Genomic DNA, 24874 nt, shown 5'->3' with positions numbered 1-24874 from the left:
GGTAAGTTCAGGTAAGTATTAATTTTTTTTTTTTTTTGTGGCATAGGGGTGCCTGATTTGTGCCCCCCTACATGCCACTATGCCCAATGACCATGCCCAGGGGACAGAAGTCCCCTGGGCATGGCCATTGGGCAAGGGGGCATGACTCCTGTCTTTGCTAAGACAGGAGTAATTTCAATGGGGGTTGGGAGTCGAAAAAAATGGCGCAAATCGGGTTGAGGCGAAAATTTTGCCTCAGCCTGACTTCCCCCATTTTTTGGCACCCAAGCTCCATATTCCCCCTACGCCGGCGCTGCCTGGTGTACGTCATTTTTTTTTACGCACACCAGGCAGCGCCGCCGGCTGACGTCATTGAATAAATACGGCGCCCGCATGGCCCTTCAGAATGGCGTTAGCCGGCGTTAGATTTTTTGACGCACGACTGCGTTGGCGCAATTGTGCGTCGAAAAGTATAAATATGGCCCTGAATGAGGCAGATTGCAGAGAGAGACAGCACGAATAGCATGTGCGCATTTGTACGTCTTTGTTTGCGAGTATTAGGACAATAAAGCTAAACATATTGGCTTTACCAGCATTTATGCAGGTTTTTTTTTTTTTTTTAAAGTTGCTTTTTAACACTTGTATACAGCAATAAGAATTTTTGTAGCTCTTTATGGGGATAGGAACTCGGTTATTTTCTATCAACCTGTATTTTTATGAACTAGTTCTTCACTAAATAGTTTTTCGAATTTTTGTGTTTTTGTATGAAAAATGGCACCAACTCAAAGTGCGTTAGCTGGGCTCTTTCTAACCAGTTCTATCGGTTCAAGAATTAATTGCGTAGAAACTGCCTTCTTTTGAAACTCTGGGCTCACTTTATTGAACCAAGGCGAAGAAACGCGGCGCAGAACTCGTACAGAGTGTTGTGAGGAATAGGGAATCAAGTGTGACCCAAACCGTCACATATAAATACAGATACACTATTGTTCAACAAAACATTGATACAAATTTAAACCAACACAATTGCTTAGTTACAATTATAACATTCGATCCGAATCAGTAAACCGGGCCTCAATTCTCAGAAAGTAGTCAGAGACTGGGGCTTACAGTTTTCCTCCTATATTTTGACGACCATCGAAACCACAATGAAGTGCACAATTCTGAGAAATCTGTGGTAGTCGCAGATTCTCAAGAATCGTTAAAGAATTTTTTCAAAAGTTAGGTGTTCTTCTATGTGTTACCATTTATGCATTTGTAAATGTGTGTGGATTAGATTTGTACAACGTGCAAACACATTTTAACACTATTTTTCTCTAGACACTAAGAGCCTGATTTATGAAAAGTTAGCTCCACATTTACGTCATTTTTTTGATGCAAAAGCGGTGCGAACTTACAAAACATACTCATATTTTGTAAGTTTGCACCGCTTTTGCATCAAAGGGTCAAAAAATGACATAACGGCGGTGCTAACTTTTCATAAATCAGGCCCTAGATGCCTGATTACGACTTTGGTGGTCCCACCACTGGACCGCCAAAGCCGTGGGGAGGACGCCACCGTCATACAGTTAGCAACACAAAAGGATGATGAATGGAGTGCTGAAACGTTTCAAACACTCACCCCAGTTACAGATCTGGGTCTAATCTATCATTCTTTTGCTCACCATGCCACCCCAGTATGGACCCAACCATATGCAAATCAGTCTTGCCCTGTTCCCCAAGGGAACTGTCCAGTCCAAACTGTCAGGCCAGGTCCTCCCTGGACCAAAAACAAGCATCCAGGGATCAGTTTTTGGGTATCACCACTCCTCAGCCAGGCTAGGTTGAATTCAGTGGCCCAGTTAGGAAGAGACCCACGTCTAGGGATACCCTGGCTACTTAGGGCAACTTTAGCAATACAAAAGAATGATGGACGGAGTGCTGAAACTTTGCAAACACTCACCCCCAGTCACAGATCTAGGTTTAATCCATTGTATTTTGCTCACCAATCCACCCAATTTGGACCCAACCATATGTAAATCAGTCTTGACGCTGTTCCTGATAGCGCGTCCAGTCCTTATAAAATACTTATACTTGGACACGCCGGAGGTCAGTGAACCTTTTGACCGGGTTGAGTTCTCCTCATCCAAAGAATTGTCGGATTCCTCAAATCAATAATCAATACTCAATTAATAATGAAACAACAAATTAGGATTCAATAGTGATCAGTAATTTGACACACCATGATCTTTCAGTCATGAATAACCACACCTGTTTATTAAAAGTTAATGAGTTTATTTCCCTATATTAACAAAGCTAACACAATGTAAGAAAGTCTCAAAATCAAATGATACACATATACGAACATTACTAGCTGTCCATAGCGATGGAAGAAACCCAATCTACGCAAGATTTGGATTATAATGCACTCAGTTATAGCAATGCAAATCACTAATAAGAGTAACTGAATTTGACTAATTGCATACATCGTCAGCATAACAAGATTTCAATTCAGCACGGTTCATCAAGTGAATACCTCAACTAACCTCTGATTAGCATTGGCATGTTGGGCTTCATGCAAAACGAATTTAGTCAACATAAATTTAGAAAACTTCTAGCTTAGGCTCTGTCAAAATTAAGCAGATGGTACCTAAGAAGGAAAACACAATGCATAATACATTTTATCCTTTTATAATTACCAATTACAATCAGCATTCAAGGTAAGTCTTCGTCCTTCAGGTACTGGTTTGATCAGCATGGGGCAGACTTCAAAGGGGCAAAGTTTAAGGCACGTTTTCCTTGCAGCAGCAAGGAAATGGGGGAACAAGAGTTATGGACTGGGCAGGGCAAGATAAAGTTAAAGTCTCTAGGGTGAGAATTCTTTAAAATCTCTCTCTCTCTGGGATAGAGAAAAAGCATCAAAGTGTCATCAAAATGGCTCCTTGAATCTGGCTTCAAAATGGCATCAAAGCAAATGGCTGGCTTCTCTTTGTCCGGTGGGTTTAAGTAAGGAAACGTTCCAAATTCTTCAGGGTCTTCCACTGGGGGGTCCATGGGGTGGTTTCTCTTTAACCAATGAATAGTGTCCTTCTCTTAATGTTCACCTATGCATAAGGTGTCCTTGGAGTTTTGGAACACAAGTAGCAACAACGTTGCCAATTAATTCGGCATCAGTGTCTTTATTGTCTGCACCTGAAGAAACTGACCTTGCTTCAAAGGGGATGAAACTTGCCTAGCACACAACTTTGAGATAAGTGCATTAGTCATTCTACTGGAAAAATACAGCTTTTAAAGTTTAAACACGTCTTTATTAATACAAGTGAAAACTACACAGTTAAAACTGAGACCAGGCAACTAGGCCAAGGCCTCTGCTAAATGTAAGCTAAGCGTATAACAGTTTTAACGAGTAAATCATAAAATACATCTGCAATTATGACGGATTACTACATTGTCGATTTTTTTATGATTAATTAAGCTAGTTTATAATAATGGCGATCTACTTCGTGGGCACATTTTCTACATACATTATTTTTCTTTGCTAAAATCACATTGTCTTATTCGATTTTGTTACATGATATATGAATATTTGTTAGTCTTTCCTTTTCTGCTTCATCAATCCCTCCTCTGATGACTAATTATGTCATCACATTAAATCTTCCACCACAAATTTTATTTCATTAAAATTCTGTTTTAGGAATTTGGCATTTCAGTCATCTCCCTTTTCCTCTTCACTCCCTTTGATTTTTCCCTGTATAATTTTACCATTTGCTTTTGTTCTTTCCTTTTAATTCTTCTCTTGTTTCTTGATTTCTGTGTTTTAATAGCTTTCCATATTCCCCAAATACCTATTAAGCAAATTAATATTATTAATATCCCTTTTACTATTTTCGGTAATATTCCATTCTAAATGTTGCTGAGCCAATTTCCCACGGAAGCAAATCCTTTTTCAACCTTTTCCCATACTCCTGGTTACTTCAATTCTTTCAAATCTGTACTATCGTTAGTTAAATTTGCAAGCATATTTCTAATTTGTTTACTGTTGCCTGGTATATATGAACAACAGTGACGTGCACTAAGCATTTTGCAAACGCCGCCATTCTTTGCTAAAAGAATGTCTAAAGCAAGCCGGTTTTGAAGAGTCATAGCTCTTTCTGCAGCAAGTTCAGTATCCATCAGGATCATTGCTCCTGAGAAATTTGTCAGCATGTTATCCACAATAGTAGATAACTTTCGTATTTTGATTGAATTCAATATAACTCCTACTGAGGGAATTATTGCTCCAAATATATCTCCTACCACACCAGTAGCTGTCTCCCTTTTCTGAATACGATGTAATTCAGACAGCTTTGGAAATTTCTTTAAGTTGTCTAGTTGATAAATCTTTGGAAATACTATTCCCAAATAACATCTCCCATACCATCCTTTTGGAAGACGATAATAGGCATTGAGTCCAAAAATATAATATACTCCTGGAGTAGCTGGATCTAGGCCATTTAACATGAACGTCCATTTACTCTGGAATAAAAACACGTGTTTACATTCACTCGTTCCTACAAAGATTGTGTCATAATATGATTTAGGCCTATATATACCAAGTTTCCCTATGTGTATTGCATCTAAAGCTATTTTCCCTTGTGTCTTTATTGCGGCAAAAGCATAGTTATCTACAGATGTCCTTTTGTGTAATTCTTTTTCTAATTTTTCCTTTACCATTTTCCTTCTATCTTCAGTGTGATCTAAAAAGCTTTTCTCTACGGGTGAAAGTAAGCATGTAAGATTTTCTTTATGAGCGTGAACTGTGGAAAACGGTGATAATGGTTCAAAGAAACCTCTAACTAATTTTATATAGTAATCTCTTGCTACTTTACTCAAGTACTCAATTATGGGGACATATGAAAATACGACATCATGATTGGAATAGAAGTATTGAATATACTCTTGACCATAAAATCTGGTTAGTAACAAACTACATGTTATTCCATACGTAAGAGGCATGCTATGATATGTCACCCCCTCTATTACTGAGGTAGGTATTTGTGTACATACATAACAATCTTTCGCATCCATTGTCTCAACATACTCATTCAGCAAGCGATAGAAGACATTAGAGGAGAGTTCTTTCTTGTCATGCAAATATTTTTTGTCTTGTCGAGTTTCTTCAAAGGAGTTAATTCAGTAGTAGTTTTAAAAGTAGAAGCATCATTCACATCTCTTTCATTCTCTCCATGCATTCCAAGAATTATTGCCAAAATTATTAGTACACATGCAATTATTAGACCTATACACATGTATTTACAATATTTCATTTTATGTCCTTGTGTAGTATTGTCTGTCATGATCTACATAGAATCAGAAAGCTGAAGATAGTTTATCAAATCAAATTTGCAGATATATATATAAAGGTTGAACGAGGTCAAAGTTCACACGGTTTTCTTTAGCAGCTTAGGGGGTCATTCTGACCCTGGCGGTCGGTGATAAAGCGGCGGCCAACCCGCCAACAGGCCGGCGGTAAAAAAAATGCAATTCTGACCCTGGCGGGAACCGCCAACACAGCCCGCTGCATTAACACTCCGACCGCCACGGCGGAACAAACAAACAGCGCGGCGGTCACCGCCAACAGCCAGGCGGCAGACAATGTACCGCCCACCCTATCACGACCCACCAATCCACCACCTTTTCCGGGGCGGGAGCACCGCCGATAAAAACACGGCGGAAACAGACATTTCCAATGGCAAACGCTCACCTCCTGACACTCCACGCGGAATCCGGACAGCATGGAACCCGAATTGAACATCATACCTGCTCTCGTCTACCTGCTCATCTACCACGAGTACGAACTCCGGCGCAGACGTTAACGGTGAGTACTGCACCTACGACACACAGGAGGGGGGAGGAAGAAAGGTTACGGGCATACACATATGCGACCCCACCACCGCCCCAATATGTACACACCAATGCAGAGCAGGAAGTCACAGTGACACCACACAAAGACCCTTTAAAAATACAATGACACAACCAAATTTGGAATAAATTTTCATTTACAAAAAAAGCACCTGGAAATAATTGAGCAACCGTGAAAAATATTTACAAAAACCAAAAAGATATACACATCAGTGTATCACTGAAGTAACAAGTCCTGCACATCCTACGAATCTAACATGTACGTGGGCCAAGGTTCTGCGAAACAAGGGCAAAGCCCACACACGAGACCTGAGTCCTTTGGAGAGAACACTGCAGGGGCATCCGATGTCAAAACTACAGGCACCTCAGGGGGAAGGGAAGGGGGGGCCACCACAGCCACATGAGTCCACGACGCCAGATCCACGAGGAGCCACCATGCCCACTGTACCATCCTGGGGAGTGCAAAGCCACAGTCTCTTAAGTCTCTGCAGTGGGTGGGTTGCCCACTGTACCATCCTGGGGAGTGCAAAGCCACAGTCTCTACAGTGGGTGGGTTGCCCACTGTACCATCCTGGGGAGTGCAAAGCCACAGTCTCTCAGGTGGATTACAGAGTCCACTGATCAAGGAGGAGGCATGGTGGGCACAGTGAACCATAAACAGTGCCTGAGACGGCGGGACCCAGCGGAGCGGTGCTTGACAGGAAGGGCCCAGCGGAGCGGTGCTTGAGACGGCGGGGCCCAGCGGAGCGGTGCTTGACAGGAAGGGCCCAGCGGAGCGGTGCTTGAGACGGCGGGGCCCAGCGGAGCGGTGCTTGACAGGAAGGGCCCAGCGGAGCGGTGCTTGAGACGGCGGGGCCCAGCGGAGCGGTGCTTGAGACGGCGGGGTCCTGTTCAGCGGTACCTGTCTTCACGGCGGGGCCCTGTTCAGCGGTACCTGTCTTCACAGCGGGGCCCTGTTCAGCGGTGCTCTTCTGCACGGCGGGCCCTGTTCAGCGGTACCTGTCTTAACGGCGGGACCCTGTTCAGCGGTACCTGTCTTCGCGGCGGGGCCCTCTTCAGCGGTGCTCTTCTGCACGGCGGGGCCCTGTTCAGCGGTACCTGTCTTCACGGCGGGGCCCTGTTCAGCGGTACCTGTCTGCACGGCGGGGCCCTGTTCAGCTGTACCTGTCTTCACGGCGGGGCCCTGTTCAGCGGTACCTGTCTGCACGGCGGGGCCCTGTTCAGCGGTACCTGTCTTCACGGCGGGGCCCTGTTCAGCGGTACCTGTCTTCACGGCGGGGCCCTCTTCAGTGGTGCTCTTCTGCACGGCGGGGCCCTGTTCAGCGGTACCTGTCTTCACGGCGGGGCCCTGTTCAGCGGTACCTGTCTTCACGGCGGGGCCCTCTTCAGCGGTGCTCTTCTGCACGGCGGGGCCCTGTTCAGCGGTACCTGTCTTCACGGCGGGGCCCTGTTCAGCGGTACCTGTGTTCACGGCGGGGCCCTCTTCAGCGGTGCTCTTCTGCACGGCGGGGCCCTGTTCAGCGGTACCTGTCTTCATGGCGGTGCCCTGTTCAGCGGTACCTGTCTTCACGGCGGGGCCCTGTTCAGCGGTACCTGTCTGCACGGCGGGGCCCTGTTCAGCGGTACCTGTCTTCACGCCGGGGCCCTGTTCAGCGGTACCTGTCTTCACGGCGGGGCCCTGTTCAGCGGTACCTGTCTTCACGGCGGGGCCCTCTTCAGCGGTGCTCTTCTGCACGGCGGGGCCCTGTTCAGCGGTACCTGTCTTCACGGCGGGGCCCTGTTCAGCGGTACCTGTCTTCACGGCGGGGCCCTCTTCAGCGGTGCTCTTCTGCACGGCGGGGCCCTGTTCAGCGGTACCTGTCTTCACGGCGGGGCCCTGTTCAGCGGTACCTGTCTTCACGGCGGGGCCCTGTTCAGCGGTACCTGTCTGCACGGCGGGGCCCTGTTCAGCGGTACCTGTCTTCACGACGGGGCCCTGTTCAGCGGTACCTGTCTTCACGGCGGGGCCCTGTTCAGCGGTGCTCTTCTGCACGGCGGGGCCCTGTTCAGCGGTACCTGTCTTCACGGCAGGGCCCTGTTCAGCGGTACCTGTCTGCACGGCGGGGCCCTGTTCAGCGATACCTGTCTTCACGGCGGGGACCTGTTCAGCGGTACCTGTCTTCACGGCGGGGCCTTCTTCAGCGGTGCTCTTCTGCACGGCGGGGCCCTGTTCAGCGGTACCTGTCTTCACGGCGGGGCCCTGTTCAGCGGTACCTGTCTTCACGGCGGGGCCCTGTTCAGCGGTACCTGTCTGCACGGCGGGGCCCTGTTCAGCGGTACCTGTCTTCACGGCGGGGCCCTGTTCAGCGGTACCTGTCTTCACGGCGGGGCCCTGTTCAGCGGTACCTGTCTGCACGGCGGGGCCCTGTTCAGCGGTACCTGTCTTCACGGCGGGGCCCTGTTCAGCGGTACCTGTCTGCACGGCGGGGCCCTCTTCAGCGGTGCTCTTCTGCACGGCGGGGCCCTCTTCAGCGGTGCTCTTCTGCACGGCGGGGCCCTGTTCAGCGGTACCTGTCTTCACGGCGGGGCCCTCTTCAGCGGTGCTCTTCTGCACGGCGGGGCCCTGTTCAGCGGTACCTGTCTTCACGGCGGGGCCCTGTTCAGCGGTACCTGTCTTCACGGTGGGGCCCTCTTCAGCGGTGCTCTTGCAGTATGTCAAGGGAGTCATTCCTGGCCTGGACACCCTGCTCAGTCGCCCTCCGACCGTGCTGTGTCAGGCCCCTTCAGGGAGTGAGTCCTGGGCCCTTTGGTGTCGTCCCTTGCAGCCGGGATGGGGCTTGTGGGGCCCTCCTGCTCCGCGCTCCTGGTGGTTGTCCTCTCCGCCCTGCTGTCCTTCCGCTCCTTAGATGGGGCTCTCGGGCCCTTGCCTCCCCTGGCTGCTGTGGCCGGTGAAGTGGCCGGAGTCACCTCCTTGGGGGCAGCCGTCTCTGTCCGCTCACGGCGGCCCTTCAATTTCCGGGTCCTCTTACCTGGGGGGGGCTGGCTGTCCCCTTGCTGCTCACCGAAGTGTTACTGCCGCCAAAGGGTGGACTCCACATGCCATGCACCACTTGCACTGTAGTAGTTGGGCTGGTGGTGGCTGAGGTGCCCTTGGGACTTTTCCCAGTTGGAGGGGGTGGGTCGGGGGAGGGAAAGAGGTCAAAAGTGGAGAGGTAATTTTTCTTGGGACCAAGGTAAGGGGTAGGAGTAGTGGTGAGAGAAGTGGAGGAAGAGGATGTGGTTGTATGAGAGCCAGGTGTGCTGTCCTTGGGTGCAGGTGACTGGGACGTAGGCTGTGGTGAGGTGGTTGGCTGTTGTTTGGGTGTCTGCCTGCGTTTATGTGTCTTGGAAGAGGGGGTGACAGACACAGTGGGAGAGGACACAGGGGACGTGTAAATGCCAGTGGGGGTGGTGACTGCAGGTGTGCGGACTGTAGTGGAGGGTTTGCTGGTGGTGGAAGAACTGGCTGATGTTGGGGTGCATGCAGGTGTGAGTGTAGACGTCACAGGGAGGGAGGAGGGAGACGAGGAGGACGGGGACACAGAGGTGGTAGTGACTGTTGATATGTCTGCATCTGTGTGTTGCTTGGGTGAATGCTTGTGTCTTCTGTGGTGCTTATGTTTGGATGAGCTGGCCTTGGGTGTTGAGGTGTGTGCAGGCTGGTCTGATGGTGTGGATGGGATAGGTTGAGGTACAGGAGACAGAGAAAGGGTGGAGGCAGATAGAAGAGGGAGACTGGAGACAGGGACAATGGCTGCCGTCAGTGCTGAGGCCAGAGCAGTGAACGCTCGTTGATGGGCAGCCTGACCCGAATGAATGCCCTCCAGGTAGGCATTGCTCCGATGCACCTCCCTTTCCACCCCCTGGATGGCATTCAGAAGGGTAGTCTGCCCAACAATGAGCGTCCTCACCAGGTCAATGAGCTCCGCACTGAGGGCAGCAGGGGTAACAGAGGCAGGGGCTGAGGTGCCTGGGGCGAAGGAGACGCGCGCCTTCCTGGCCGAGCGGCCACGGAGCGAAGACTGAGGGGCTGCTGGGAGGGCGGTGCTGGTGCGCTGGGTGGCGGCTGTACCTGTTGTTGCGGGGGGCACAGATGGTGCCGCCCCCGCTAGGGAGCTCCCAAACGAGGACGTGTCCGTGTCGCTGGTGTCTCCACCGGCCCCCGTTGTGGTGCTCCCCTCGCCCTCCGGATCACTGGTGCCCTCGGTGTCTGTGTCAGTGCCCACCGGGGCCTGGTGACCTGCAGCTCCCTCCTGCTCCGACGCCAAATCTCCTCCGCCTGATGATGCTAAAACACAAGAAGACAAAGATTTAGGGTGGGGGGAGAAATTAAACAAAGTTGAGTGCATGCCTTAGCAATACCCTTTGCGGAGAGGACAGACACAGGTGCCTCGTGCACTAAGTCGCGAACTTGGGGTACACTACTCAGTACTTCTGACTAGGCAAACAGGTCTAGGGACAACACACGCGCACATGGGTGATGCGGGAGCATGGGTAGCTGCACTTGGCACCCTACAGAGGTGGGGGGCGGGGGCACAGGGCCATGCCTAAGGGAGCGGACTACACTACAGAGAGCGCCCGGGCCTAATGTCACCCACAGCCCTCCTCCCCCACCCAGACGCCTCCAATGCGCATACAGATAGGAGAATGTGCGGATACTCACCCCCTTGTGTCTGCTGTGCTATCCTCAAGCGCCCATCCAAATTAGGGTAGGCCACCGCCAGGATCCGGGACATCAGGGGGGTCATGGTGCGACTGGCACCCCTCCTAGGTCGGGAGGCCATCCCCAGCAGTGTTTCTGCGGTCTTCCTCGTTCCGCGGCGGATGTCCTCCCACCTCTTGCGGCAGTGGGTGCCCCGTCTGTTGTGGACCCCCAAGTTCCGGACTTCCTCGGCGATGGCACGCCAAATATCGATTTTCTGGTGGGCGCTCACCTGTTTGACATGTACAGGGTGGGAAAGAGAAACCGTCACATATCTGCATGTTTGGAGTACATGCCCCCCCCCCCAACCTTGTCATGGTTCCCATTCTCTCATCTGTCGTGCGTTGCACTCCCCATTCCCTCCACACCCCACCAACTTACATCCCCCCCCTCCACACAGGCATAACCCATTCAATGTGCACTGAGTGTACTCACCTGTTGGTCTGGAGGACCGTAGAGTTGCGCATACTGGGGGAGGACCCCGTCCACGAGCTTCTCCAACTCTTCTGAACTGAAGGCGGGGGCCCTTTTACCAGTAGCAGCAGCCATTGTCACTTCCAGACCGAGTTGACAGCAGCACTTGCAGTATAGGTCCTCTCCTGTGGATGATCAGGTCTCGAATGATTGAGCTGATAGAAAATGGTGGTCACGCCCGCGGCGGTGTGTACCGCGGCGGTGCGTCCCGCGACCGCCGGCACACATCGTCATTGGCTCCTGAAACCCATAGGCTTCAATGTTAACCAATGCGTCTTCGCACAGCGGTCTTTGACCGCCTACCGCCACGGTGTGCCCCGCCAGCGCAGTGACCTCACATCCCATTGTCCCACTTCACAGGTCAGGCATCGGCCATTTCAAGGGCCCACATGGCTTAATTTCTAATGCGTCACACAGGCCTAGGCCTTGCAATGGCACACATACAAACATATCAAACCATAAATTTACCTGTACTGTGCAAGCTGTGTTGTACGTACCTGTGAGTGGATTGACTCTGTACTCCATATTCTCCTTCCTAGGCACCGTCCGCTGGGACTAGCGATGAGAAGGAGGAATCCTCGCGTGTACCGGCCGCTGGTGGACCTGTCGACAATGGAAGAACGCCATATAATACTACGATACCGACTTGACCGTGCCTCCATCCATGAACTGTGTGCCCAGCTGGAGCCAGCCCTGATGTCCCCCATCCGCCAACCCACAGGAATTCCCCCTCTGGTGCAGGTTCTGTCAGTCCTCCATTTCTTTGCAACTGGCTCATTCCAGACAACAGTGGCCATGTCATCTGGGATGTCTCAGCCTATGTTTTCCAAGATCTTATCCAGAGTGTTGTCTGCCCTGATGAAACTCATGCGGAGCTACATCATTTTCCCAGAGGAGGGTGATTTGCCTACAGTGAAAGCTGATTTCTATGCCCTTGGACACATCCCCAACATCATTGGTGCAATTGATGGGACCCATGTGGCTTTAGTCCCCCCAAATGACGATGAACAGGTGTACAGGAACAGGAAGAATTACCATTCAATGAATATCCAGGTGGTCTGTTTGGCTGACCAGTACATCTCCCATGTAAATGCCAAGTTCCCAGGGTCAGTGCATGACGCGTATGTTATGCGAAATAGCAGCATTCCCTATGTGATGGAACAGCTACAGAGACAACGTGTGTGGCTAATAGGTGACTCTGGTTACCCCAACCTTCCGTGGCTACTGACCCCAGTGAGGAATCCCCGGACAAGGGCAGAGGAACGGTACAATGAGGCCCATGGGCGTACTAGGAGGGTGATTGAGCGAACCTTTGGGCTCCTGAAGGCCAGATTTAGGTGCCTGCATATGACTGGTGGATCCCTAATGTACTCACCAAAGAAGGTGTGCCATATCATTGTGGCGTGCTGTATGCTTCACAACCTGGCTTTGCGACGCCAGGTGCCTTTCCTGCAGGAGCATGGTCCAGATGGTGGTGTTGTAGAAGCCGTGGAGCCTGTGGAGAGTGAAGAGGAGGAAGACTCTGAGGACGACACAGACAATAGGGACAGAGTGATACAACAGTATTTCCAGTAACACCCAGGTAAGATTCACCCACGCCATTTCACAATTGCTTATAGCCTCCTGCATCTGTACTTTCTGTAGTTCCCCACAGATGTTTTTCATTAATTTTTCCCTTTCCCTTCCCTTCTCAGTGCTGTCTGACTCAGTACCTGACTTCTGCTTGGTTCGCCCATGAAATACAGCGTATTGCCATTGGTATGTTGTCATGACTAATTGACAGAACAGAAATTGAACAGTAATATGTAATACATTTGTTAATAATACAGCATGACTCAAAACAGATTTGTGTGCAAAATGTGATTTATTTAAAGTGCTAGATATCGGTACATGTGATTCTAAGGGTGATGGGTGGGGGTGGAGGAATATCCATGGCAGAGTCCAGTTCTCAGTCTCACAGGTGCATTGTTCTTTTGCCTGTGGAAGGATGGAGCATAGGCAGTTCATGGTTGGACAGGGTGGCAATGTGGGACAGTGGGAAGACTTGAGGGGGTATGTCCTGCTGGCGGGGGTCTTGACATCCTACTCTGTCTTTTTTTTTGGTCTCAGGCTCCTCTTACGGGGTGGTTGTTCTTCAGCAGGAGGTGGGGTTCTGGGGGGCTGTCGAGGTGTTGGGACCTCCTGTCCACTAGCGCCGGCGGAGGTGGTAGGCTGTTCCTGGTCCGGCCTAGTGACAGGGGCCCTGTGTGGTGCACCATGGTCCCGCAACGCGTCCTCTATCCTGTGGAGGGCCAGGACGATGGTCCCCATTGCGGTCCCGATGATTCTCAGCTCCTCCCTGAACCCCATGTAGTGTTCTTCCTGCTGTGCCTGGATCTCAGTGAACCTGGCCAGTACCGTCGCCATCGTTTCTTGGGAGTGGTGGTATGCCCCCATGATGGTGGTGAGGGCCTCTTGGAGAGTGGGTTCCCTGGGCCTCTCCTCCCCCCCTGTCGCACAGCAGCCCTCCGAGCTGCCCGGTTTCCCCCGGCCTCTGTCCCCTGGACGGTGTGCCCGCTACCACTGCCCCCAGGTCCCTGTTGTTGTTGGGGTGTTGGGTTAGCCTGGGTGCCCTGTAGTGGCGGACACACCGCTGATTGAGCTGTCCTAGAGACAGAGGCATGGGCCCGCTGGGTGGGAGCTGTGCTGGTGTTGGCAGAGGGGGTCGGGTCTGGTGTGGCCTGTGGCTGCCTGAGGGGAACCGACTGCCCAGAGGTCCCTGATGGTCCGGGCTGGTCATCAGGTTCACTGTCGACAGAGCTGCTATCCTCAGTGTGGGCCTGTTCCGGTGGTGGGATGGACACTTCTGGACCCTCCTGGCTGGTGTGTTGTCGTTCGGGTCCTGCATGGGGTAAGAGAGTTTGGTTATTGTTTCTGTGTGTGCAATAGCGTGCGTGTTATGGGTGCCTTTGTCCCCCAGTGCAGGCATTCCCTTGAGGGAGGTGTTGTGAGGGTAGTTAGGGGTGGGGGGTTAGTGCAGTGGTCATGCTTAGGTGATGGGTGCCCATGATTTGTGTTGGCATGCAGGAGTTGGTGTTGGGATGGGTGGGTTGTGCTGGTGAGACATTGTCAGGGAGGATGTGTGCTGGGGGGTTGGGGGTGAGGGTGGGGGTGTGGGTTGGCATGCTGGTGGGGTGGGGGGGATATAGTAGTTGAGATTGGACTTACCAGAGTCCATTCCTCCGGCTACTCCTGCGAGGCCCTGAGGATGCAGGATGTTCAAGACGTCTTGCTCCCACGATGTGAATTCGGGAGGGGTGGGTGGGGGTCCGCTGCCAGTCTTCTGGACCGCGATGTTGTGCCTGGAGACCATCGATCGGACCTTTCCCCGTAGGTCGTTCCATCTTTTGCGTATGTCCTCCCTATTCCTGGGATGCTGTCCCACCGCGTTGACCCTGTCCACGATCCACTGCCATAGCTCCGCCTTCCTAGCTATACTGGTGTGCTGCACCTGCGAGCCCAAGAGCTGGGGTTCCACTCTTAGGATTTCCTCCACCATGACCCGGAGTTCTTGGTCCGAAAAGCGTGGGTGCCTTTGGGGTGCCATGGGGTGGTGTGGGTGTGGTGTGGGGTGGTGTATGTGATGATAAGTATGTTGGTGAGTGGTGCTTTGTGCTACTATGTGGTGTGTGTGATGGTGTAGTGTGCCTCAGTGTGTCTTGCTTTGGATTGTCTGCTGTGTCTCTCTCTCCTTCTCTCAGTAATTATGGTCGCAGGGGTTTGTGGGTGATGTGGGTGTGTGTTTTATAGTTGGTTGATTGTGTGGGAGTGGTGTGTGTATGTGTATCAGGTGTGTGTATTTCAAATTGTCCAATGTGGCTGTGTTTTGGTGATGTGTGTGTATTCTGACCGCGGCGGTGTGTACCGCCAATGGAATACCGCGTTTGAATGACCGCCGTGTGGATTCGTGGGTCGTAATGGCATGGGCGTATTTCTATTGGCGTGACGGTGGAGGTTTGGTCATCTCCAGTTTATCGCTGCCCGCTGATGTGGCGGCCTGCAGTGGAGGACGGAATTTTGGAGGTTTGGCCGTTGTGGGTCAGAATGACCGTGGCGGTTGACCGCGGCCGCGGCGGTGTTATGGCGGTCTTCTGACCGGCGGTAAGGGCCTTTTACCGCCGAGGTCAGAATGACCCCCTTAGTCTTTTATTGGTTTAGCAGCTTTGTCTCAAAATCGGTTTCAAAAGTCAATCAGGTTATCAATGTATTATTCGGTAATGATCATGAAATTCACTTTTCAAGTACCAAAGTGTCGTTCTGCTTCTTCGTTTTCAAGTCTAAGAGATAGAAATTCGTCTGACCAATCGTTAGTAGCTGTGTATGCCCATTCTGGATCCGAATATCTTCTGCTCGGTATTCTTTTCCTTTTCAATTTTGCATCTCCTTTCGATTCTCTTTCGCTTATGTCTTGTTCTTTGGCTGTGTCTTTTTCTTCATTCGATGTGGTTATTACGATAGACACTTCTTTTCTTTTCTCCTTCAATTTTGGCCATTTGTTTTCGTTCAATGTCTCTTTAGTATTTGATATGCTTTGTCTTCATTTCGCGTTGCTTTCACCGGATGGACCTGCAACCGGTTCTGGAAGAATTGGAACAATTTCACTTTGTTCTATCTTGTCTCCTTCACCTGGGAGGTCAGTCAGATCTTCTTCTTTTTCTGTATCGTCTGCTTCTGGGAAAGCCCTCCTCTTATCAGGCTCTCCTGCTTCTTCACCTGAGATAGGATCTTGGTCACCTCCTGAGGCTTCTTCTCTGTTGTCCTCAAAATGATCGACTTCGTCTTCCTCAGAGAATATCTCTTCTGTCTCAATTTCTTTGAGTTTGCTTTCAGGCTCTCTTCGTTCTGTCTCAGTGTCTGGTACTTTCCTGTTAGCTGTTGGTAATTTCAGTGTTTCAATTTCCTCTTCTGTGGGACAAGTCACCCTTTTTGTGTGACTGGCGTGAATCCAGTTGGGAACTCCTGCATACTTCACAGCGGTGGTAGTTGTCAGAATCACTTGGAAAGGTCCTTTCCAACGGGGTTCCAGACATGACTTCCTCACGTGCTTCTTTATCACAACCCAGTCACCTGCTTTCAGGGTGTGTCCTGGACCTTGGATCGGTGGCAAGGTGGTTGCCTCCACCTGGTGAGAAAAAGAGCGGACCACATCAGCCAGACCTTTGCAGTAGTCCAATACCATATCATCTGTAATATTTACAAGAGCATTTGCAGGAACTGCTGGAAGTCTCATGGCTCTGCCATTGAGAATTTCGTGTGGTGATAGTCCAGTTTTTCTATCAGGTGTGTTTCTCATTGACATTAACACCAAGGGCAACACGTCAGGCCATTTCAAGTTTGTGGATGCGCATATTTTTGCCATCCTTGATTTCAGCGTGCCATTCATTTGCTCCACTAGTCCTGATGCTTCAGGGCGGTAGCTACAATGCAATTTTTGTTCAATGTTCAGTGCTGCACACAGTAATTTGATTACTTCGTTACTGAAGTGACTTCCCCTATCTGATTCTAAAGAGATCGGAAATCCGAAACGTGGTATTAGTTCTCTCAAGAGTAGTTTTGCAACTGTGAGACTGTCATTTCTGCGTGTAGGGTATGCTTCAATCCAGTGACTAAAAATACACAAAATCACCAAAACACATATTTCAAGCCTGCATGCATAGGCATCTCAATGAAATCCATTTGCATCCTGCTGAATGGCCCACCTGCTCTTCCAATGTGGCTCAAATTTACACTGTTCCCTTCCCTGCGTTCATTTGTTGGCAAATGACGCAACGATGGCAAACTGCTTCAGCAACTTGGCAGAATTTGGGAATAAACCAATCAATTTTGAAATAATCTAATCATGGCATCTCTTCCAATGTGTGCTTGTCCATGATATAGCCTAGCTATTTAGGACAAGAGACTGTCTGGCAAAACTAATTTCCCTTCACTTGAAACCCACAAATCATCTGGTTTTTTTATGCATTGTAATTTACTCCATGAGAGTTTTTCATCCTTACTAACATTATTTTGTAGGAATTTCAATTCTTCTATTGTGTCTACAACTTTTAGAGCGAAGGCTTCACTTGGTTCAAGTTTTGGCTCATTTATCAAATTCCATTTGTCTCTGAGCAATATACAGTTCAATGCGCAAAACCTTGCGACTTGATCTGCATATCCATTTCCCAAAGAAACAAAGTCTTGTGATTTCGAGTGTGCACTGCATTTTACCACTGCTACTTCTCCTGGTAACTGGATAGCATGTAACAATTCTCTTATTCTTTCACCATATTTCACTGGTGATCCTGAAGAGGTCATAAAGCCTCTTTGTGACCACAATTGTCCAAAATCATACACTATTCGAAATCCGTACTGACTGTCAGTGTAAATGGTGACTTTCATTAATGCGGAAGGTTGGCAAGCTCTAGTAAGGGCTACTAGTTCCGCTACTTGTGCAGAGTAAACTCCTTGAAGCCAAGATGCTTCTAGAACACCAGTTATTGTACATACAGCATATCCTGCTTTCAATATTCCTAGTGCATCTCTTAAATATGAACCATCAACAAAAATTATCTGATCATTGTCTTCCAAACGTGTATCTTTGATATTAGGTCTTGGTTTTGTACAAAACTCAGTCGCTTGAAGACAATCGTGCTCGATATCATCAACGTTTTCAATTTCAACATTTTCACTGGGAAACAAAGTTGCTGGATTCAATGTAGTGCATCTTTTTAATTGCACATTAGGTGATCTCAAAATGATTGTCTCATACCTTGCAAGTCTAGCACCAGTCATGTGCTGTGTTCGGGAACATGTCAAAAGTATTTCTACTGAGTGAGGGACCATAACTGTTAAGGGATGTCCCATCACTATTCCTTCTCATTGATTCAGGCTCATACCAACTGCTGCTACAGCACGCAAGCATCCTGGTAAGGCTGCTGCGACTGGATCCAAAGTAGCTGAAAAATATGCTACTGGTCTGTTTACGCCACCATGAGCTTGAGTCAAGACAGACAAGGAACATGCATCACGTTCATGACAAAACAATATGAAAGGCTTTGTGTAAACAGGCATACCTAAAGCTGGAGCTCTGCACATGCATTCCTTTAATTCAATAAAGGCATCCATTTAATCTCTTTTCAACATTATTTCATCCTGCGCATCTTTCTGCGTCAGTTTCAGTAAAGGTTTGGCTAGTGTTGAGAAATTGGGAATCCATCGGCGACAGTAGCCCACCATTCCCAAAAACTTTCTCACCTCTTTTCTTGTTTTGGGAGGACTCATTTGAAGTACACTCGTTATTCTTTGTTTCATTATTTTTCTCGACCCTTTTTCTATTTGGTGACCCAAATATTTCACTTTCTTTTGGCAGAATTGCAATTTCGAATGAGACACTTTGGGCCTCATTCTGACTTTGGCGGGCGGCGGAGGCCGCCCGCCAAAGTACCGCCGTCAGAATACCGCTGCGCGGTCAAAAGACCGCCGCGGTAATTCTGAGTTTCCCGCTGGGCTGGCGGGCGACCGCCAGAAGGCCGCCTGCCAGCCCAGCGGGAAACCCCCTTTCCACGAGGATGCCGGCTCCGAATGGAGCCGGCGGAGTGGAAAGGGTGCGACGGGTGCAGTTGCACCCGTCGCGATTTTCAGTGTCTGCTATGCAGACACTGAAAATCTTGGTGGGGCCCCCAGGGGCCCCACGACACCCGTTACCGCCAACTAGGTTCTGGCGGTCAAAACCGCCAGAACCAGGCCGGCGGTAAGGGGGTCGGAATCCCCATGGCGGCGCTGCCTGCAGCGCCGCCATGGAGGATTCCTCAGGCCAGGGGAAAACCGGCGGGAAACCGCCGGTTTCCCTTTTCTGACCGCGGCTTTACCGCCGTGGTCAGAATTGGCCTGGATGCAGCGCCAGCCTGTTGGCGGTGCATCCGCGGTCCCCGGCCCTGGCGGTCCATGACCGCCAGGGTCGTAATGACCCCCTTTGTGTCCATTCCTTCCCAAATGATTCAGTAGGGCAATAGTGTCAACTGTACAGTCATTTTCTGTTTTGGATGCAATCAGTAAATTATCAATATACTGTACTAAGGTTAATTCAAAAGGTAATTCCAACGATTCCAGATTTTTCTTTAGAATCTGATTGAAAATTGATGGTGACTCCGAAAACCCTTGAGGAATTCGACACCAACTGTAGATTCTGTCCAGGGATTTGAAACAAAAGAGAAACTGGCTGTCCTCATGAAGAGGCACAGAAAAGAATGCTTGTGATAAATCGATGACTGAGAACCACTCTGCATCACAGGGAATTTCAAACATTATTACAGCTGGATTTGGTACTACGGGACAACATTTGACTATTATGTAATTTACTTTTCTCAAATCTTGAACAATTCGGACCTTTCCACTCAGTTTTATTAGTCCCATGATTAGTGAATTACATGGACTACTTAGTACTTCTTTCAGTACACCCTGTTCACAAATTCGTCAATGAGTTGGGCGATTTTCAAGAGCGTATCTTGTGGCAAATGGTATTGTGGAGTCTGTGGAAAATTTGCATTAGGTTTTACAGTCAATTTCACTGGTTCTACTCCTTTGATCAATCCTACATCTTTCCTTGTCAAATCCCACACTTCCTTCTCAACAGTTTCTTGTAAATCAGCTGGAATATCTGCTTCAGTGAACATAGGATAAAGAGTAATCAGAGGATACTCTTCATCGACAGTTTCCATTTCGTCTTCTTCTAAACTGTCCTCTTCTTCCTCATCACTGTTTGTCTGAATTTTAATTCCATTATGTGAGCACATAATCGAGCATCCTAATTTGCATAATAGATCTCTTCCTAATAGGGATATTGGACTTGAGTCACACACCACAAATTTATGTAACCCTTGGAAGTTACCAATCTTGACTTGCACGGCATCTGTAATTGGGTTTGTCAGATACCTGTTTGCTACTCCCACTACTTGAACTGTGCTCCCTGAAAGTGGCAAATTTGGTACTTCGATGCTTCTAACTGTAGAGCGTGTAGCTCCTGTGTCAACCAAAAATTAAACGCTGTGACTCATTACTCTTCCTTCCACATACGGTCCCTTTTGATCAACTTCCAAAGATGCTGCAAGCATACAATTTCCCTCCTCATCTGAACTTTCACTCTCCCATTCATTGTTTATTCCATTCTCACTCTGTAACGGGAATTGGTGCACTGTGTTACTTGGATTCATTCCTTGACCTGTAACCTGTTGAGGAAGCATTACTTGTTGCTGATTCATTGGTGCTAAGGGTACTTGCGTTTGCTGATTAGGTACCATAGGAAACTGCTGTTGCATTGGCTGTGATTGTACCATTTGTACACAGGGCATTTGCACCTGCTGTGGTTGTATGGGTTGTAGACCTTGCATTTGATTTACATTATTTTGGAAATTTGGGTTCTGACCTCTCATTTTTGGTCCTCTCATATTCTGAAATGTATTGACATCATTGTTTTGCTGACCTGCACCTTCCTGCACCAACATCGGGCACTCCCGTTTCCAATGTCCGACGATTCCGCACGTGTGACATTGCATGACTTTCTTCATTGCCTGTATACCATTAGGAATCACAACAGTATTTAAATCAGGACCATTATTTACAAAGCCTCCTCGGCCTCTGCCTCTCATCTGTGGCTGACACATAGCATTCCCCTGCTGTTGCTGCTTGCAAACCTGTCTGAGCTGCTCTAATCTGCATCACCATCACTTTTTCTTTCAACCTTTTCTGCTTTGTCTCAATCTCATCACTGCAGTATTTTGCATAGTTCAACACTTCATCGATCGATTTTGACTGCCAACAAATCAAATGCATTTTAATCATCTGGCTAATTTCGGGTCTCAATCCTTCCACAAATCTGAACACAAAATGGAGCATGTACTTTGCCTCAATCGTTTCCGTGCCACTGTAATTTTTAAATGCTTTCAACAATCTCTCATAGTATGCATGTATCGACTCCTTAACCTCCTGTGCTGTTCTGTCAATCTTCTGCCATCTACATTTTTCGACGCAACTTTTGTTTTCAAATACTCAATCACCTTATGGTATAAGCTCATTACCCTAGGCGACGGTGCACCTATGTCCCTATCTCTTTCTGGTTCACTTGTTGGCCAATCTACAGCCCTTTTAAATCTTCCCACAAATCTGCCGGAACTACAATTCCGAATAAAGTATTCAGGTCTTCCCAAAGGCATTTTGCGAGTTTCACAAATCTATCTGTTTGTTGATACCATTCGATCGGTTTCTCTCTTAACTTAGGGTAATCACCCGTAAAGGATTGAATATCACACCTGTGCCATGGTACATGGATACGTTTTCCCCCTGCTGTTTCTCTCATTGGTAACATGGCTATAAGATCATCATTCTGTTGTACTTTATCATTCCGATCTGGGGTACTTTCTTTCTTCTTATACTTTTTCTTAACCCACCTACTCTCCTACTTGTCTAAACATCTCCATACCTGCGCGTTTTGCAATATTTCTTTAAGGTGTGTTTTCATTCCTGCAGACCTCATGTGTTCAAAATCTTTTGTCTCAAAGTCTAACCTGTAACTTCTGCTCACATGCTTGGTTTTATTTATGTCTATTTTGTGTCTGTCTGCAATTTCTTGTAACCTCCTATGTATGCTGCTTACTTCTCTTGTAATTCTAGGGCAAATGTATCTCAGCTCTTCTTCCGTGTATGATTCTAACCTGTTCAAACCCATTGTTCCGTCTACGAGTTCACCTGCTTCCATGCCCAATCTTATTTGATTCAAATATTCTTCTCCTTTCCCCTTGGGTATACTCTGTGGGGAATTCAGACTGTTCAACCATTGTGTTATCTGTTGTGCGTTTAGTCCCATTAATGTAGCATCTATGTCTACTGCTACTGATGGTTTCTGTAATGTTTCTGTTTTTGAAGTACTATTAGTGGTGGACTTGACCTTACCACAGTTGACGGGACACAAATTGGAATTGGACTAAATTCCAACAAAGACCCAGATCTGTTTGACAGTGTTCCCACAGGAGTCGTTTCTTGGGTATTTTCTATGTATCTTCTTCCTGTCTCATTTTGTGTCATTACCCCTTGATCGCATACACTTGGCTCTGCCTGTATATATAATGGTACTGGCGGACCTACAGTGATAGGCAACGATATTGCGTCCGGATTCTGTCTGTTCCCCAAATTCTGTGGCACGTTAATTCCCACATTATGGTTCATCATTGCTGGCATGTCTAACTGTTTTTCTGCTGTTTGAATGTACTTTGGCACTTCTTGCATCTGCTTTTGAGGCATCAAAATTTGTGTTGATTCGGTTTGAATCCATGTCGGTCTTTGGTAACTCTGTCCTCCCTGCACCATTAAATTAGAAGTCATTTCCAAATTATGCTCATCATAATAGCGTCTTTGGACCTGTGGCTGATAATCATTAACAGGTTTCAGTTTAGTTATGTCAGGATATATTCTCTCAACTTGTGGTATTTCTGGTGTAAAAGGCATATCGGGACTAATTTGCCTCTGCAATATTCTCAAATTCGGGGCTACAGTACCCTGTATTGGTTCTGGAGGGGCAGTACTAGTGCTTGGGCCATTTTTGTTTTCCACATATGGTTGTGGACGGTCGTTTAGCAATTGCAGAATGAACTCCTCATCATCTGATTCGTCTGACCTTTTCGAGTTTCTCTTGTTTTCTCTATCTCTGGACTGACTCCTGTTTGTTTTATGGGTAGCTTTTTTTCCTTCCATCTCTGCTTCGTCAGAAATTGCTGGAAACAATTTGATTCCCTGCAATATATCTGATCTCCAAACCTTTTGAGTACTATCCCATCTAGCATCCGCTAGTGTCCTTTCCACTTTTCTCACTCTTATCTCAAATTTCTTTTGTAGTTGCCTTCTAGCCATTTGTTCCCAAATTGCTAATGCTTCAAACTGTGCTGGTCTTGGAGGTATTTTCATGTCATATAGCGCAAATCTAAAATTCTCCAAGATTCTTGGGTTAAACGTCCCATGGATGGGAGACGCTACACTTCCATGCTTTTCTGTTAATTTACACCATTGTTTTAACCAAAGACATGGTGTGACACCCTTTTCTTCAATTACGATGTAAGCTGGTGTACCCTCAGGCGGTGTTTCTTCTCCTACATTTGCTTTAATATATACATCTCCCCTCAAGGCACTCTTAAGTGCTTTGAAAAATTTCATCTTTCCGTCTTTTATTTTCTCAAAATGTAATCAATAAGTGACTTTAATTCCCAGAATACTCTTCGCTTGCCTTTCCCCACCAATTGCGCTTCACGGACTGCATCCAATCCGTGCGCGACCCTTCTCACCAACCAACCTATCCCAGCGCGGCTCCTAGTGACGTCACACTCACACACTGCGGCTGACAAAGTCTAGCAGCTTGTCCTCCTTTATTCAGCTTCACTCAAAACTAATTCTGCAATGAATCGCGAGCACTAATCAAAAGAAGAAAACAAACCTGTTGTTTACTACAGGAAGGTTAATACAATCGCTTCAGAAACCTTAGGGATTTTTCACTAGCCTCGGCAGTTATTCCATCTTTCTCGGTTTCCCACTTTCGCAAGCAAAATTTGACCTGCAAACTTTGCTCTCAACTGATCAATGAACTATTCTAGTGCACCTTAGAATTCGTCAAATCTCAAAGTCAAAATTTTTCTTTCATTCCTAAATATTCATACTGACTCGTTGACCACGCCCGATCAACCTATTAAACCGAACAGATTACAACATCAATCAAGTGTCTCATACACTTTTCAACATACTCCGGAGTCTCTTGACCTCGCAGGGCCCGTCTCAACATCAACAACCACATGGACAATTTTTCCTGCACAGAGCGCTACACACATACGAAGTTTGACGACTTTCCTACTCTCACACTTTGGAGTACCACTCCTCTAAAATTTTGATTGGAGTTCGTAACCCCCTAAAATCCTCTCAAACTTCACAATTCATCTGCGGCATAAGCTATGCAAGCGCGAAACCCTAACTTCACTCATACCGTCACTAGAAACGCCGAAAACATCCTCACACCTCCATTTCCTCCATTCGCAAGCTCCGAGATTCCGGGAAAGTCATTGGGGACTTAGGGCATCATCATCTCTCCAACTTGTTTTATTAAAGAAAGTTCTAACTTGAATCCGTCTATTGTTTGGATGGGGTCCCAAAGGGCCAAACCATCCTCTGCTACCATCTACTGATAGCGCGTCCAGTCCTTATAAAATACTTATACATGGACACGCCGGAGGTCGGTGAACCTTTTGACCAGGTTGAGTTCTCCTCATCCAAAGAATTGTCGGATTCCTCAAATCAATAATCAATACTCAATTAATAATGAAACAACAAATTAGGAATCAATAGTAATCAGTAATTTGACACACCATGACCTTTCAGTCATGAATAACCACACCTGTTTATTAAAAGTTAATGAGTTTATTTCCCTATATTAACAAAGCTAACACAATGTAGGTAAGTCTCAAAATCAAATGATACACATATACGAACATCACTAGCTGTCCATAGCGACGGAAGAAACGCAATCTACGCAAGATTTGGATTATAATGCATTCAGTTATAGCAATGCAAATCACTAATAAGAGTAACTGAATTTGACTAATTGCATACATCGGTCAGCATAACAAGATTTCAATTCAGCACGGTGCATCAAGTGAATACCTCAACTAACCTCTGATTAGCATTGGCATGTGGGGCTTCATGCAAAACAAATTTAGTCAACATAAATTTAGAAAACTTCTAGCTTAGTCTCTGTCAAAATTAAGCAGTTGGTACCTA

The sequence above is a fragment of the Pleurodeles waltl genome, chromosome 7 (genome assembly GCF_031143425.1).
Source record: "Pleurodeles waltl isolate 20211129_DDA chromosome 7, aPleWal1.hap1.20221129, whole genome shotgun sequence".
Taxonomy (NCBI): domain Eukaryota; kingdom Metazoa; phylum Chordata; class Amphibia; order Caudata; family Salamandridae; genus Pleurodeles; species Pleurodeles waltl.
Note: the sequence above shows the minus strand (reverse complement) of the source record.